The 15,726-nt window shown below is 34.1% G+C and overlaps 1 protein-coding gene across 4 annotated transcripts in view; it reads left to right on the top strand.

Annotated features, from left to right (window-relative positions):
- The window catches only part of LOC136041733 (protein TANC2-like), a 281,477-nt gene that overhangs the window by 210,661 nt on the left and 55,090 nt on the right, over nucleotides 1-15,726 (top strand). The window lies entirely within an intron of this gene.

Genomic DNA, 15,726 nt, shown 5'->3' with positions numbered 1-15,726 from the left:
ACGGCTTTGGGGTCTGCCTGTAGTCTCGGAGATGATTAACCGCTTATGATAAATTCAGTAGATCCTTGTGTATGTAGTCCTTGATGGTATCAGGATCCAGCAGTTCCAGTCTGGTATCAGGATCCAGCCTTTCCAGTATGGTATCAGGATCCAGCAGTTCCAGTCTGGTATCGGGATCCAGCAGTTCCAGTCTGGTATCAGGATCCAGCAGTTCCAGTCTGGTATCAGGATCCAGCAGTTCCAATCTGGTATCAGGATCCAGCAGTTCCAGTCTGGTATCAGGATCCACCAGTTTCAGTCTGGTATCAGGATCCAGCAGTTCTAGTCTGGTATCAGAAACCAGCAGTTCCAGTCTGGTATCAGGATCCAGCAGTTCCAGTCTGGTATCAGGATCCAGCAGTTCCAGTCTGGTATCAAGATCCAGCAGTTCCAGTCTGGTATCAGGATCCACCAGTTCCAGTCTGGTATCAGGATCCAGCAGCTCTAGTCTGGTATCAGGATCCAGCAGTTCCAGTCTGGTGCCAGGATCCAGCAGTTCCAGTCTCTGAAATACCTTGGAATCACTTACGGTTACAAGCTTAGGTCAACTAGAGGCGTGTTGACTGAATCAGTCTTTAGATCTATCCGCTCGGCGAATGGAAAAGCTGTCAAATACAAATGGTCACTCAGTCGGTTTATTATGTCAAAACATTTCAATGCCATGGTCCCTCCCATAATCTCGGACATTTCGCCTTTTTTGGAAGTTTTGTCCCTCACTGAGTGTCGACAGATGTGAAGCACTTATTACCGATACGCAAAATTATTGCTGGGACTTACACTAAGGTTCTTTAACACAGAGATGGAGATGGAGAGATGGAGAGTTCTTTAATACTAGAATGGATAGCTTATATGTGATCTCAACAAACTATACGATTCACCGCTGACTCAACTCTATGTGGTTTGACTATTTGTAATTAATTTTCAGTTTTAGATATTTTTATTTATTTATTTTTTTTTTTCATTTGGTACTCCGCTTTTTTCACTCATTTTTATTGTAAGGGGGCATATATATATATATATATATATATATATATATATATATATATATATATATATATATATATATATATATATATATATATATATATATTGATTTCTGAAGAATAAAGAAAAAAACGTTGAAGTTATATTTATTAGAAAGTGATTGTCAAGAGCTGACATAAAATAGAAGTTCAATATCTGTAAAATAGCTGAGCCACTTTCTAAAGTAAAACTGTTATATAAAGGGGATTTTAGTGTACAGTGCGTCAGCAATCCTTATTACTAAACTGTATCTTCTCAGTTTATTAACCTTTATTTATTTATTTTTTACTCTCAAATGCAGACTCGCCCCATCTGGAATTGTAAAAGCCTTCTCTTTTTTTTTTTTTAATAAATTGCATCTTAAAAAATTTGTGCCCTTATGACTCGTTGACAATATTGTAGATTTCAATTATTTCCAAAAGTCACTTTTGCCATTTTGCCTCATTAAGTGCAATTCCACTCTGCAATGTCATGAGCATTAAAGATGTATGTATCATTACTTGTAGGTGACGAACTTGACCTTGATGCAAATTTATAGCTTATAAAAGAGCTTCGAATAAAAACCTAGAATGATTGCTGAGGTAATTTATGACTTAAATTTAAGCTAACAATTAGCAGAGCTGTGGCTAATTAGTGTTACCGACGAGTAAGAAGTAAAATCCATCACGACAGACAAGGCACGTATGCGTGATATTTTTGGAGGGGACATGAGGCTTTCGGCAGGGGACATTCTTGTCTATGGGCTCTTCTAAAGAAAACGCTATAACAAAACAGTAGTGTCATTTGTTTTCTCAGTCCATCTTCTTTCCAGATTAAATGGTCATTTGTGTGACTGTTTTATCCCCCCTCCACTACGTGGAAGTTAATTATTATTGAGAAATAAAGAGAACAGTTGGATAAACATATTATTTAAAAATAAGGATTTTATTATTATTGTTTTTTTTGTAGTTGTGTATATCCTAGATCTGCATGTAGCTCCAGTTGAGGGGGGGGATTTTCACGGTAGGGACCATTATATTTGGAAAGAGCAATGATCGTGGGAAATAACGGTACCGTGCCGGTCTTTTGTTGTTATAGTGTTTCCCTTAGAAGAGAATGGTATAAGTTTTATTTGATAATTTAAATAAAAAGCGCGTAGAAATTTGACAAATTTCAGTATTTTTATGGAGGACCTCAAGCCCTTCCCTCTCCTGTTTACGTCCCTACGTTAGACGTTAAACTGTCAGATGGATCGTAACCGAGGTAACCTTAATCTCCCCCTGTGACCTGTTTGATTTAAATTTCTTGTGCAATTAGAATTAGACCTTATCTGATGAAATGTCGGCGCCAACCTTAAAATTACAATGCTTCTAACAATTTGGTGTTTTTCTTAAAATATTAACAATGGAATACATCATTATTGGCTCAATTTGTGGAACTATTAAAAAGTAATTTCATTTTTTTGCGAAAACACTACCAAATTGGCGCCAAAATCCAATTGGAATATCATCAGTTTGATTTTGATCCTCATAGATATATTGGGCTGCAGCTAGGCGTTAAACAATTGTTAGCAAGCGTTAATCAACAATCTCAGTCAGTCAACGAATTGTTGATTTTTATTTATTTTATTACTTGTTTATTTATTTTGATCCAAAATTACTTTTGTTGAAAAACAATATTCTGAACTGAAATTTTATTTCTGGAGAAGTTTCTCCTCTTTTTACGCAAAATTCAATTTGTTTTGAAGTATTCTTTTTCTAAATTAATAATTTGCAAAATAAACACGGTTCCAAGAAAATAGTAAAGCTCAATAATATTAAGATTAGGCTTTCTAAAGCGTTTCAATGGACCTTTATAATAATTTGCTAACTTTCAATATCGCCAAAACTTAAATGGAAGAAAGAGAAGTAATTGTAAAGTAAATTAATGCTTTATAAAATGGACGCAATTCTGTGAGCAAAAAAAAAATAATGGAATCAAGTTTTCTAGAACGTTTTAATACACGTTTAAGATAATTAGTCGACTTTTCCAAAATTGCCAAAAAATTTTAAGGAATGATGCTTAGGCAAGCTTAACTATTTTATAAATGGCTGTAACCATAAATGATTATCGAAGCAAATAAGTTTAGAAGTTTTGAATGAAGTATTTAATGGGATTATTTCTACACACCTTGAAGAAAACTACTACTACTACTAATAACTCACTGCAGCGCCAAGCCGCCTGAGGCCAACACAGCTACGCACGGTCCTTCTCCAACCTAATCTATTCAAGGCCTCCCACAACAAATAATAGTCTGATATCTGGTTTTGTCTCCGGACACATCGAGCAAAAACCTGTTATAAATAACAGATTTTTGGTGGACAATAATAGGAACGCTTTCAGCAGCTGATACGAAAGCAAAATTGAATTATCTAATTCTTCTTCTTCTTTTTAAGTTATGGTTGTAAGCTTTTAGTTTGACTATATAGCCCGCCTCTTTTTACCGACATTAATGTCGGAGGGGGGCATGCATTCCCAAGATCCACCCGTAGCTTTCAGAAAATACCTTATTTTTTCGGGGGGGGGGGATTCATTGGAAAGATCTGTTTTTGGTAAAATCATGAAAAAAAAACGAAAAACGACAAGTTTCATCCCTCCCATACGTTTTCGAGAATTAACGGTACTAAATTGCTGTTCAGTTGATTCCTGTCAAATTTCTTATTATTCTGTGAGATTTTTTTTTTTATCTGAGAAATTTTTTGAGAAAAAGATATTGCTCCAGCTTGGTCGTATTGTTGAGACGACCAATCTTTGGCATAAACAAAACATACAAATTGTGAAAAAATAAATATATGATTAAGATATGAACATAATAATTATATTATAACAACCTAATATGATAATAACTGGCAGGTTAATAATAGTAACTTTATTATTATCAAAATTATAATAATACAATAAAATAATTTATTAAAATGAATTATATTAATAATGTAATAATGATTTAATAATAATATAAATATTTAATATAAGCAATAATGTTAACATTATCTATATACAACACTATTAGTATATAAAATACCAACTATATGTATAAAATAAAACACAAAGACTTTCGAATAAACCCAACTGCTGACACTAAACTGAAGTGGTTTGCTCCAGTGTTTCTTCTTAAGTGTTTTGCTCTTAAGAAATATCAAAGAAATATCAAAAATACATAAGAAATATCAAAAACAAGATAATATCTCGATATTTCTCCACACATTTTTGTATTGTTTATCTGTTTTGGAGGGCTTTGTCATTCTTTAGCTAAACGTGGTGTTCTACACCAGTTTTAAGAATTCTTAAACTTTCTATTTTTTAAAGTTTTTTTTGACTTTATAGGATTGAAGACACTCTAAACTTTTTAGGACAAATGGCCACTGTTTTTATTAGTTGCCATTCCTATTTGTATAGTTATTTCATCTTTTCAGGAAAATTTAATTTCCCTTGCAGTATATAAATAAAGTTTTGACTTTCAAAACAATATTATGGAAGTTTCTCTTCCAGACAGTGAATTGCCTTCTTCTTAAAAAAGAAAAAAAAGAGGATACTTCAGTGCTACCCATGCAAAAGAGTGATTTCCTTGTTGTTTAAGGTGGGGGGAGGGGCTGTAACTTTTCTATATGAGGTTTTCGACAATGGCGAGTTCATTGGTGTAGTTTTCATTTCGGTCTGACATGAGTTTTGAGGGTTTTCAACAGGGCCGTATCCAGGATTTTTATCGATGGATTTTTCGGGGGGGGGGGGGGAGGGGTACGCAAAAACCTCGAAAAACGCATAAAAAATTTGTTTATGTGCATTTTTGTTACTTTTCACGAGTCAAAAAACATTTCATGGGGGAGGTCAAACCTCTAATCCCCCCTGGATAACGGCCTTGCTTTCGGTTATTTCTGAAGTTTTCATAAACTAACTTTTACTGTTAAGATTAATCGAAATTATAGTTATCATTCCTGATTCAGCTTCAAACGGCAATTTTTCTCACTTGACAGTTCTTTTTCAAAAGCTTTTTAAATTTTCAGTTACATTGGGCTGAACGTCGTTTTTTACTTAGTTGCAGAAAACCATGAAAACTGAAAGCACTTAATTATAGTCAAGGCTATTTAAGTTGCAGGAAGAAACTTAAAGCTTCTCGCTTTGTTTTTGCAATTCAATTTTTGGCACTTTTACGGCGAGAAAAGACTCCTTTTTATCTAACCATACAAGGCGTTTGGCAACCTTGACTAATTCTCTTCTAAGTAATTATTACTTACTAATTATCATTCCAGTTCCATTTTGGTGGATAATTTATTCAAGTTCATTGTGATTAAACGGTTATAAACAAGGTACCAAGTAGCAATTCAAGTTAAATATCTCGAGGGGGCGCCCACTTTCAGAAATCACGTACACCAGATGATGCTTGCTAAGCATGGCAGAAGTGTTCCAAGCGTGGCTAAAACTGCCAAACGTAGAGGAAACTGAGTCAAGCGTGGCGAAAACTGTTCCAAGCGTGGTGGATCCTGTGCGACACGTGGCGTTCTTGAATGTACATCAGGTAGTGGAAAGTAGACGTCCCCTCGAAATATCTGATGATCATGCTCTGTTTGTATTTTATAAATCTACATTTTAGTGTTTTTGAAAGTATGATTAGTTCTTAATTGATAATATCTCATATTCAGTAAGAAGGGAGTGACACTTTTGGCAGTGACTATTGGTGCGTCATTTTTGCCACTTAGTCATTTACTTTTCATTTACTAACTCATATGAGATCTTAATCTGTAATAAGTTTCATCCAGTACCTTATAGGGAAAAGGTGAGGAAGACTTATAAAAGAAGATATTAATATTAAAAATATAGAAGAAAGTGAAATAAAGAAACACGTAGTAATGCTGTAAAAAATTCGCTGATAGAAACTCATTCAAATAAGTTCAAGTTGGTACTCCTTTTGAAGGGTTGAACGTTGTTGCAACTGTTTTCCAAAATAGGCACGGTCAAGGTCGTATACAGGGGTCAGGGGGCTTTAACCCCCCCCCCTCCCCCACCGAAATGTTTGTCCAACTCGCGAAAGTGTAAGAAGAATGAATATAAACAATTTTTGATGCGTTTTTATAAGTTTTTGTAAATCCCCCGCCCCCCCCCCGAAAGAAAAATCCGAAAAAACATCCTGGACATGGCCATGGGTGCAGTCAATAAGTTGACTTGAAAAACTTTAACTGTGAAAGATACAAATAATTTAGTTCTTTATAAAAGATGACTGAAGTGGAAAGGAAAAGAAGCTCATAGAAAAACTAAAAAAAAAAAAAAATGTATAGTCATACAGATAATTTGCTGCTAGAACCCGTCATATAAGTCATGCTGGAGCTCCTCAACCAGGCAATTTAAAAGAACTTCTAAAATCGTGAACTAAAAGAACAACTTAAAAAACCTAAAAGAGATGGAAAGAAAAAGAAGTTCATAGCAGGGCTAAGAAATTGCGCTTGGTCCTGTCAGGACTAGAGAGTCATGCTGCGGCTCGTCAGTCAGGTACCTCAAGAATTCCCCTAGAAAATTCAAACAAAAATGCTATTATTCACTATCTTATGGAAGAATATTGAATAAGGACTGTATAGAAAACGTGTAGAAACTCAGTACGAGTCTTGTTATACAGAAAAGATTTAGCTAGTCTGGCTATATGCGTCTTTTTTGTATAGAATAGATTATATCTTCTAGCACTAATGCTACCATCAAAGTCGTATCCAGAGGGGGTTTGGGGGTTAGAACCCCCTTGAAATGTTTGTCCGATTTGTAAAAAACGTAACAAAAATGAATATAACCAATTTTTGATGCTTTCTTTGAAGTTTTTGTACCCCCCCTGGAAAAATAATTTTGAACCCCCTCCCTCGAAAAATCCTGGGTACGTCCCTGACTACCATATACCCGGTGGAATTTCATTGCTGAATTGATAAAACTGTGTGAAAATCAAAGAATAGCTGATAAACATGACCTCAGGTTTGTACATAGTACGGATAATTATGCCTAGGGTCTTAGAGCTACAAATACCGAAATTATTGTCTCAATCATGCCCTCTCCCCCCCACCCACCTTCTGTAAATTAGGTGTCTTATTTATGTAGGTGTGATTAATGTATGAATAAGTAGCGAAAGAAGTTCTTTCTAATTTATAGGTCATACTGCACCCTCTCTTCGTCTATCCCATCCTGTCATTATCTTAACTCTAAGATAATATATATAAGAGATAAAATATATATAAGATAAGATAATATATATATAGGTCAGTAACTGAATTTGCTCTAGAGTTTGGCCAGAAAATAAGGAACTATCTGCAAAGTATTTAAATAACTCGATGCTTTAAAGAGGAAAGCCGAGATGGAAAAGAAAAGAAGCCCATAGCAGTGGGGAGAAAAATCGTTTTCAGTCATTCAAATAATGTGGGGTCAATTCCTGTTATAGCTGGTCCATCAGGCTACTACTAAGACCTTTGCATATAAAAGATTTAAGTTATTGAATGCCCTATTAGACAAAGCGAGGATGGAAAGGAAAAGAAGGCCAAAGCGGCACTGTCAACAAACTGACTTTCGTCGTTCAAATGATAAGAGGGGCAGAATCATACTGCAGCTCACCAATCGGGCGACTTCAAAGAACTTCCTTATACAATATTCCAAATATATAAATATTATTCAGTGCCTCATGGAAGATAGTTGAGTAAGAAGCAAAAAGGGAGAGCGCAGCTACGCTGTATCCGTCACGCTGATGTTTATTCAAATGTCGTGAGGGCTGCAGTGACGGAAGTGTCTACTAATTCTGTATCAGTCAAACCTACAAGAGCCTTCGAATATTGTGAGGATGAGACAATATCCATCACTGAACAAGCTGTACTGCCTTATAGAGGAGAGCGGAGATAGAAAAAAGGAAGCTCATAGTAGCACTGAAATATTGCGCTCAGTCACTCAAATATCGTTGGCTGAGAATCCTTCGAAATTCTTCGGAGGTTATTTTTTTAAAGATTATTTTTTTCGGTGGGGGGGGGCAATTAAAAAGGCAAATTTCGCTTAATGATTTGAATAAAAAGTGCCCAAGAAGTTGGGACAATTCAGCATTTCAATGGGAGCCCTGTTCAGAGCTGACCCCCCTCACAGTGTACTTTCTTAAAATGCATACTTGTTTGTCGTTAACATTATTTATTTAGTATATATTGTTATAATTTTCTACTCATCACTTCATTTTTTTTTATTCCATACCGTAAGTCAATATATGAAGTCTTCATAGCACTAACCCATCAATAATAACAGCATTATTTAATAGAAATTCCACTATAAAAAGTTATTCCTGCAGATTAAGTCAAAGGTTAATGGTGTTAGTGTGTTTGCTTAAAAAGGCTTCTGAATTATTAGAATATCGACCACATAGTGATCAACTTTCCTAATATAGAAGATACTTTTAAAATATTGTTGATTAATCCTTCGTCAATATTCGTCATGTGAAAGTATCAAGTCCGTGGCGTCATTCATGAAAATGTAAGGGGAGGAGGGGTAAAAATCTATTTTTCAAAATATAAGAGGGAACAAATTTGTCGTTTTTTCCACTTTTTTTCCGACCGAAATTCTAAAAAGAGCATCATTTAAGGAAAATACCCCAGAAAAGGGTATTTTTCAATTTTACTGGGTGGGAGCAGAAAATCTCGGGGCATATGCCCTCTGCCTCCAGTTGACGTTGCTGTATCAAGTCGATAATGCGGATGCCGATGAACTGCTAGTACTCTTTTCTTAGCCATCGGTGAAAATACTTACAGGAGTTAAATTAATTAAAGGAATAAAGTAAAATTAAATTAATTAAAGTATAGGTTATAGTGATGTAAGAGCCGAACGTTTTTGATTTGAAAAAGAAAAAGAGCAACAAGTAAATGTCAAAAGAAAACGTTGCTACTAATTAAAAAGAAAAAATAATTGTAGAACAAATTGATTAAACAGGGGAGGAGAAAATTAGAAGAAATTAAATATAGTGTATGTACACGAGTCTTATTGATCTGTCACAAATATTTGCCAACTATTTTTACCAAATTTATGGCAAGTCTGTTTAGCTAAGGTTGTAGGAAAATCTGATGTTGTTAGTAAATTTACAAAAAATTTCGGGCTTATAATGACGCTAATTTCGTGTTTTAAAATTACTAGAAAAACATTTGACAGTGTAGTGTGAAGAAGAACTATGTATTTCTAATATATTTATATTGGTGTGTTGTGTTTTTGCGTAAAATTATTGATAAAGTTCAGGGGTGCCGATTTGGGGGCGGCGGCAATTGTCCCCCAGATTTGATAAAAAGATTTTTGATAGCCGTTAAAACAAATTGAAAAATCTGTCCCTCTAGATTTCGAAAAATATTCCTTTTTGGCATCTTCGTAAAAAATTAAAAATTGTCACCTTTTCCCCTACTTTTTCGGGAATTATCGCTCATGAGGAAATTTGCGAGTAGAGCTGCGATGGGGAGGTAAAATGATATCCGGGTTAAGTTATAATTGGGTCGGATGGATGAAGAGCGTTTGCAAGTGTGTCTGCACCAGAAACCAGGTGTTACAAAGTGGATGATCTCTTGGTGAAAATAATGGTTTGAAGCTTTTGGCATGAAGAAATATTTTTTGTCGAGGATCTGAATTGAAAAAAAAAACTGTGTGAAAATCAAAGAGTTGCTGACAAACATGACCTCAGGTTTGTACATTGTACGGATAACTATGCCCGGGGTCTTAGGTCCACAAATACCGAATTGATTGTCTCAATCATGCCACCCCCCTCCCACCTTCTGTAAATTAGCTGTCAGGTGTGATTAGTGGATAAATAAATAGTGAAGGAATTCCTTTCTAATTTATAGGTCATTTCTGGAATAGAAAATTAAATAAGAAATAGAAATAGAATATTTATTTACTTTATATATATAAAACTACCGTCTGTAAGTTAGGTATGGCTCTGCGCATTTGATTAGGGGATAAGTACATATCAAAGGAATCTCTCTCACATTTATAGGTAATACATAGCGGAGGAATTTCTCCTTAATTAATAGGTAATTTTTTGTGAGTTTTATTTATCACAATTAGGAGTTACGGTGCTTTTTCAAATAAAATTTTATTTTTTGAATGATTTCCTTTTGTGAAAGCAATGGCAGTTTTGTTGTTTTTCGATTTAATCTATTAAAGTCCATAAAAGAGCCATTTTCAATGAAAATACCAGAAAGAGGCATTTTTCAAATCTAGGGGGGGGGGGTTAAAAGTTTCGGGATGCCAAGGAAACCCCGCCCAACATTTGATTCCACTGCCCGTAACGGCTTACCAGAATGCTGATGTTCTGCTTACTGATGAAAAACACAACGTAATAGCATAATAAATCTATATTGTACACAACGTAATGGGCTAACAAATCTACATTGTCATGTAGATTAAATGTCTCTCCTTCCGCTCATGGTCATTGGTTTTTGCATGACTTGGGAAATGTTGATTTGCCACGAAGTTGAAACTCCTTCTTTTTTGATGATTCAGTTCTCTAGTAATACAATTAGTTTGTCAATCTTAATTTAGGTATTTTCAATTTTTTTTGCTCTTGAAACTTTTTATATATTTGGTTCTTTACAACTAACATTGTGACAGTTTCATTTTAATACTGTGACATGTTTTTGTGCTTTCTAAATTAAAAAAAAAAGTTAATTGCCAAGTATTGCAATTAGTGTGTAGATCTGATTTTAAATAGAATGGCAAGTTTTTACTACGAGCCTCTATCTCATAGTTTTTGGCAAATTGCAGTTTTCAAACATAATTGAGCTAACATTTTTTTTTATTCCTATATTCACGGCGCCAGGCACTTAAAGGTATCTGGGTGCTTGTATGATATAGCGCCGACCTAATATCCTTCATCCAAGTAGAACCTGTTTCTCTGACACTCAATCTTAACGAAATATACCTAAGTAGGCTATGGTAAAAATATAATACTTAGGAAAAGATTTTGGCTGCATATTTGCACATTAAATTGGTGAGGTAAAGTATAGCGGGTCTCATGCCTAATGTGTTAGGTACAATTATTCTGCGTATTATGAAGTAAAAATTGTTTTCTAACTTCACACTGTCCAAATACTTTACCCCTCCCCCTAATGTACAAATATATAGCCCAAACTATACGTTTCCCATCTATTCTGTCACTTCTCTTTGTCTTGTCTCACGCCAAGCTGAAAGAAACTAAGGACAAAACTGGTTTTACAACGCGTCAGTGGATGAACAACTTGACTGGTCGGCTGTATATCATGCAAGTACCGGTCTATGATATGCCGGTATTTCTTTACCTCGTTCCGAGACCTCGAGGTTCCAAATGTTTGTTGAACCTTCTTTCGAAGGAGTCAACAAGTACCGGTATATGATTATGCCGGTATTTCTTTACCTCGTTCCGAGACCTCGAGGTTTTAAATGTCTGTTGAACCTTCTTTTGAAGGAGTCAGCAGAGGCATTTGCAGGAATAACCTCCCCAGGAAGATCGTTCCGGATAGAAGTGCATCGTCGGATGAAGCTCTTCCTCAAGTGCTCAGTTCTTGGTGTGTCCTCCTTTAGATAACAGGACAGTGCTGTATGCCTTCGTGTCTGCCTTGACGGCTGGACAAAATGGGGTGCAATGCAAGTGAGCTCTGGGGGGGCGATTTCATGTACTTCTTGAAAACAGGATAAAAGTAAATGCGTCACTTGATACCTTTTCTTATGCTCTTTCATAGTTAAACAATCGTTTCTGGGGTAAATTCCATTTTGATCCCTTAATGGGCCCCAAAATCTAAAACAGTCCATAGTAACCAAAACTTTGGAAATATGTTTCTGAAAAACTCTCTAGTTTGAAAAAGCTGCCATTTCCATCTCATTCAGGAAAGTTAAATATTATTTTCATCAGTCTTAATAGTAAAATGCTATTTGAAAAAAAAAACTTTGTAGGAGATTTTAAAAAGAGCCTGAATCTCCTCGATAATAATATCACAGCACAACTGACGTCATTTTTTAGTCGTTTCTAGCTCTTTTTATGGATTACTGCAAATCTGTTTTCAAAATAAAACTTCACTATTAATACTAAAGAAAATAATAATTGTCATTCTTGAACCAGCTACAAATAGCAATTTTTTCCCGCGAGACAGTTTTTTTTTAAAGAAAAATGTTGTAAAACTTTTGGTTACTATGGGCTGTTCAGCCCTTTTAGTCCTTTAAGGGATCAAATTTGATTTTCCTCTGATGCTTTTACTGAAATATGAAAAAGCAAAAAAGAAAAAAAAATGTATTAAGCGACATATTCACTTCCAGCCGAGCAAAATTGTGCTATAAACTGCAAATTTAACAAGTTTTTCTTATCTTTAAAGTATTTTCAAATTTTTTTGCACTTTCAAAATATTTTTACATATTTAATTTTTAAAGAGCTGCAGTTCTGTTGTTGTGAAAATGCGGTGTTTTTTTTCAAATTTAAAAAGGGATTGCCAGGAATTGAAATTATCTTTCTTTCCCTTTTAAGCAATGAAAACAATAATTACTAACATTTACCTGTTTTAATTTTTGATTCTCTAGCATTAAAGTTAGTCTGCCTCATTTTAAATATTTAAGTGATTTTTTACGCATTTAAGTCTCTAATATATCTAATTCCTTACGAGTACCGTGATTGTAATAGTTTTATTATGACAGCGGTTATGACATTGGTTTGCCTTTTTTGAATTAAAAAAGTTGATTATAAGTATTTTTTGTGTTTATTTTTAGATATTCAATGATTTATTTTGTTTTTTGACGCGTAGTTTACATCCAGGCCAAGGCTCTATCTAGGGGGTAGGGGGTCCCCCCCCCCCAAGAAAAATATTTGTCTGACTCGTAAAGAACATAACAAAAATGAATATTAACGTAATGAAAATGTATTGAATTGAAGTTTTTTGTACCCCCCCTCTGAATTTTTTTTGTACCTGCCCCCCACCCCACCTAAAAAAAATCCTGGATACAGCTCTGAACTAGGCCCATTTTTCATGATTAAATTCACTTCTATTACTATTACTATGTCAATTGTATTTTGATATTTCAGCAATTTTCTGCTCATTTAAAAAAATTTAATTTAAACATTTTAAAATTAATAATAATTTTAATAGAATTTTTATAATTTTTGTCATCTTTATAATTTTTATAACAACTGATAATAGTTCGTTTAAAAACTTGTTAAATTTTTATTTAAATAGTTTCGTTTTAAGAGTTTGACATTTTTTTGCACTTTTTTAATGACAAAGAGCTTACCTAGTATTGAAATTAGTATGTAAATCTCATTTTAAATATCCTGCCAAATTTTTACTACGAGTCTTTTATCGTTTTTTCACTTTTAGACAAGGAAAACAATGGTGACTTAACATTTACCACTTTTTCCACAATTTATTTCTCTAGCATTATAATTAGTTTGTTTGTCTCATTTTAAATGTTTTCGTAATTTTTTTACGTGTTTAAGAATTTTCACTTAGTTCGTCGTGACTACAATTATAATGTCAGTTTTACATCAACACAATGATAATTTTTTGCGCGTTTTGTGCTTTTCTGAAAAAAGTTCATTTTTTTGTACATTGTAATTACTTGTAATTACAAGACTTTTATCTTTTTGTCTTGTTCTTTTTAAAATGATGATAAGAATGATAGTTTAAATCCAAGTTTAAATTTTTCCGTATCTCAGAACGTTAACAATAGCATAATGTTTACCGAATGGCTGGATATATTTATTGCATTCTAATATGTTTTCAGTAAAGGAAAAGTTAATCCAAAAAAGCAAATACAATACTTAAACTTGACTAACTACAGGGCATTTTCAGTATGTCAAGTTTACCGAACGGCTGGCTATATTTATTGAATTTTAAATATTTTCTCAGTAAAGAAAAAGTTGGTCTCAAAACAATTTGCTTAAACTTGACTAACTACAGGATATTTTCAGTGTCTCAGAACGTTAGTAATCACGTAATGTTTACCGAATGGCTGCCAATGTCTATTGCCTTCTAATATGTTTTCAGTAAAGGAAAAGTTAATCCAAAAACAGTAAATACAAGGTTTAAACTTGACTAACTGCAGGGAATTTTCAGTTTCTTAGAAATGTTAGCAATCACATAATGTTTACCGAATGGCTGGTTATATTTATTGAGTTTTAATGTATTTTCAGTAAAGAAAAAATCAATCCAAAGACCGTAAATACAATGCTTAAGCTTGACTAACTATAGGGTATATTCAGTGTCTTAGAACGTTAGCAATCACATAATGTTTACCGAATGGCTGGCTATATTTATTGAGTTCTGATATTTTTCAGTAAAGAAAAAATTAATCCAAAAACAGTGAATACAATGCTTAAGCTTGACTAACTACAGGGTATTTTCAGTGTCTCTCAGAAAGTTAGCAATCTCATAATCTTTACCGAATGGCTGCCTACGTTTATTCCAATCTAATATGTTTTCAGTAAAGGAAAAATTAAACCAAAAACAGTGAATACAATGCCTAAACCTGACTAACTATAGGGTATTTTTTAGTTTCTCTCAGAAAGTTAGCAATCACACAGTGTTTACCGAATGGCTGCATACATTTATTGCATTCTAATATGTTTTAACTAAAGGGAAAGTTAATCCAAAAACAGTAAATACAATGTTTAAACTTGACGATCTCGACTTTAAGTGTCTCAAAACATTAGCAATCACATAATGTTTGCCGAATGGCTGGCTATATTTATTTTATTCTAATATGTTTTCAGTAAAGGAAAAGTTTAACTTCAGCATAAAGAGCAGGGACTGAGAGGACGCAAGCTCTCTTTTTTAACCCCTAAGTACTTTCTTCTGTTATATACCATTCAGTGCATTTGATTTTAGTCAAATTTGGCGTTCTAATAAGCCTTCAATTAGCTGATATTTGCTTCTTTTTTATTTTGCTTAAGAGCTTGTGGTTCTTGGGGCCGGTTTTTACGAGGATGAAAGTTGAACAAATATCTACCTCCCATCTTCGTAAAAATAATCATTTGTTAAAAAAAGTGGTTTTCTTAATACAGCTCTGCTGTGGTCTCACGGCACAGTTGAAGGGGCCCATTTTCACGAGGATGGCTGTATAACTTATGTTATCTTTCTGTCCTCTTAAAAATAGCCATTTATTAAACAAAAAAGTGGATTTTTTTAGTGAAGTCTCAAGGCACATTCCTTTGTCAAGTCCAGCAAGAGATGTATGGTAGCAGGAGGGAGGCAAAGGCATACTTTCGTTGAACAAATCCATAAAAATAAAGCTTCACTTCGATGGCTCACTTCCAGCCAACTTTCATCCCCTTGAAAATGGGCCCTTGATTAATGTGAAAATCGTATTTTGAATCTCGTGCCAAAAAGTTTTTCACGGTCCTTTTATGGTTTTTGTTTTCCTTCTTAAGTGAAGATAACGATCGTATTTTGAATTCAAAGAACGCAAACACAGCTCGTAAACTTTCTTATTACAGCGCTTTTTTAGTGTCTCAAATCATTTGCAATCACATAATGTCGACACCTTTTGTATCATTTTGTTACTTGTTGATTTTTTATTATAATTGTAATCATTATACTAAAAGCTTAAGACTATTGAAATGATTTTATCTTATAGCACTATTGCTACCGTATGTAAAACTGCAGTGATTATACTGCTGTAATTGTATACTGCAAACACTCTTCCTCTATTTGA

Source organism: Artemia franciscana, unplaced genomic scaffold (assembly GCF_032884065.1).
Source record: "Artemia franciscana unplaced genomic scaffold, ASM3288406v1 PGA_scaffold_36, whole genome shotgun sequence".
In the NCBI taxonomy this organism is placed as follows: Eukaryota; Metazoa; Arthropoda; class Branchiopoda; order Anostraca; family Artemiidae; genus Artemia; species Artemia franciscana.
The sequence above is the reverse complement of the archived record's forward strand: the minus strand, read 5'-3'. Positions and strand labels throughout refer to the sequence as shown.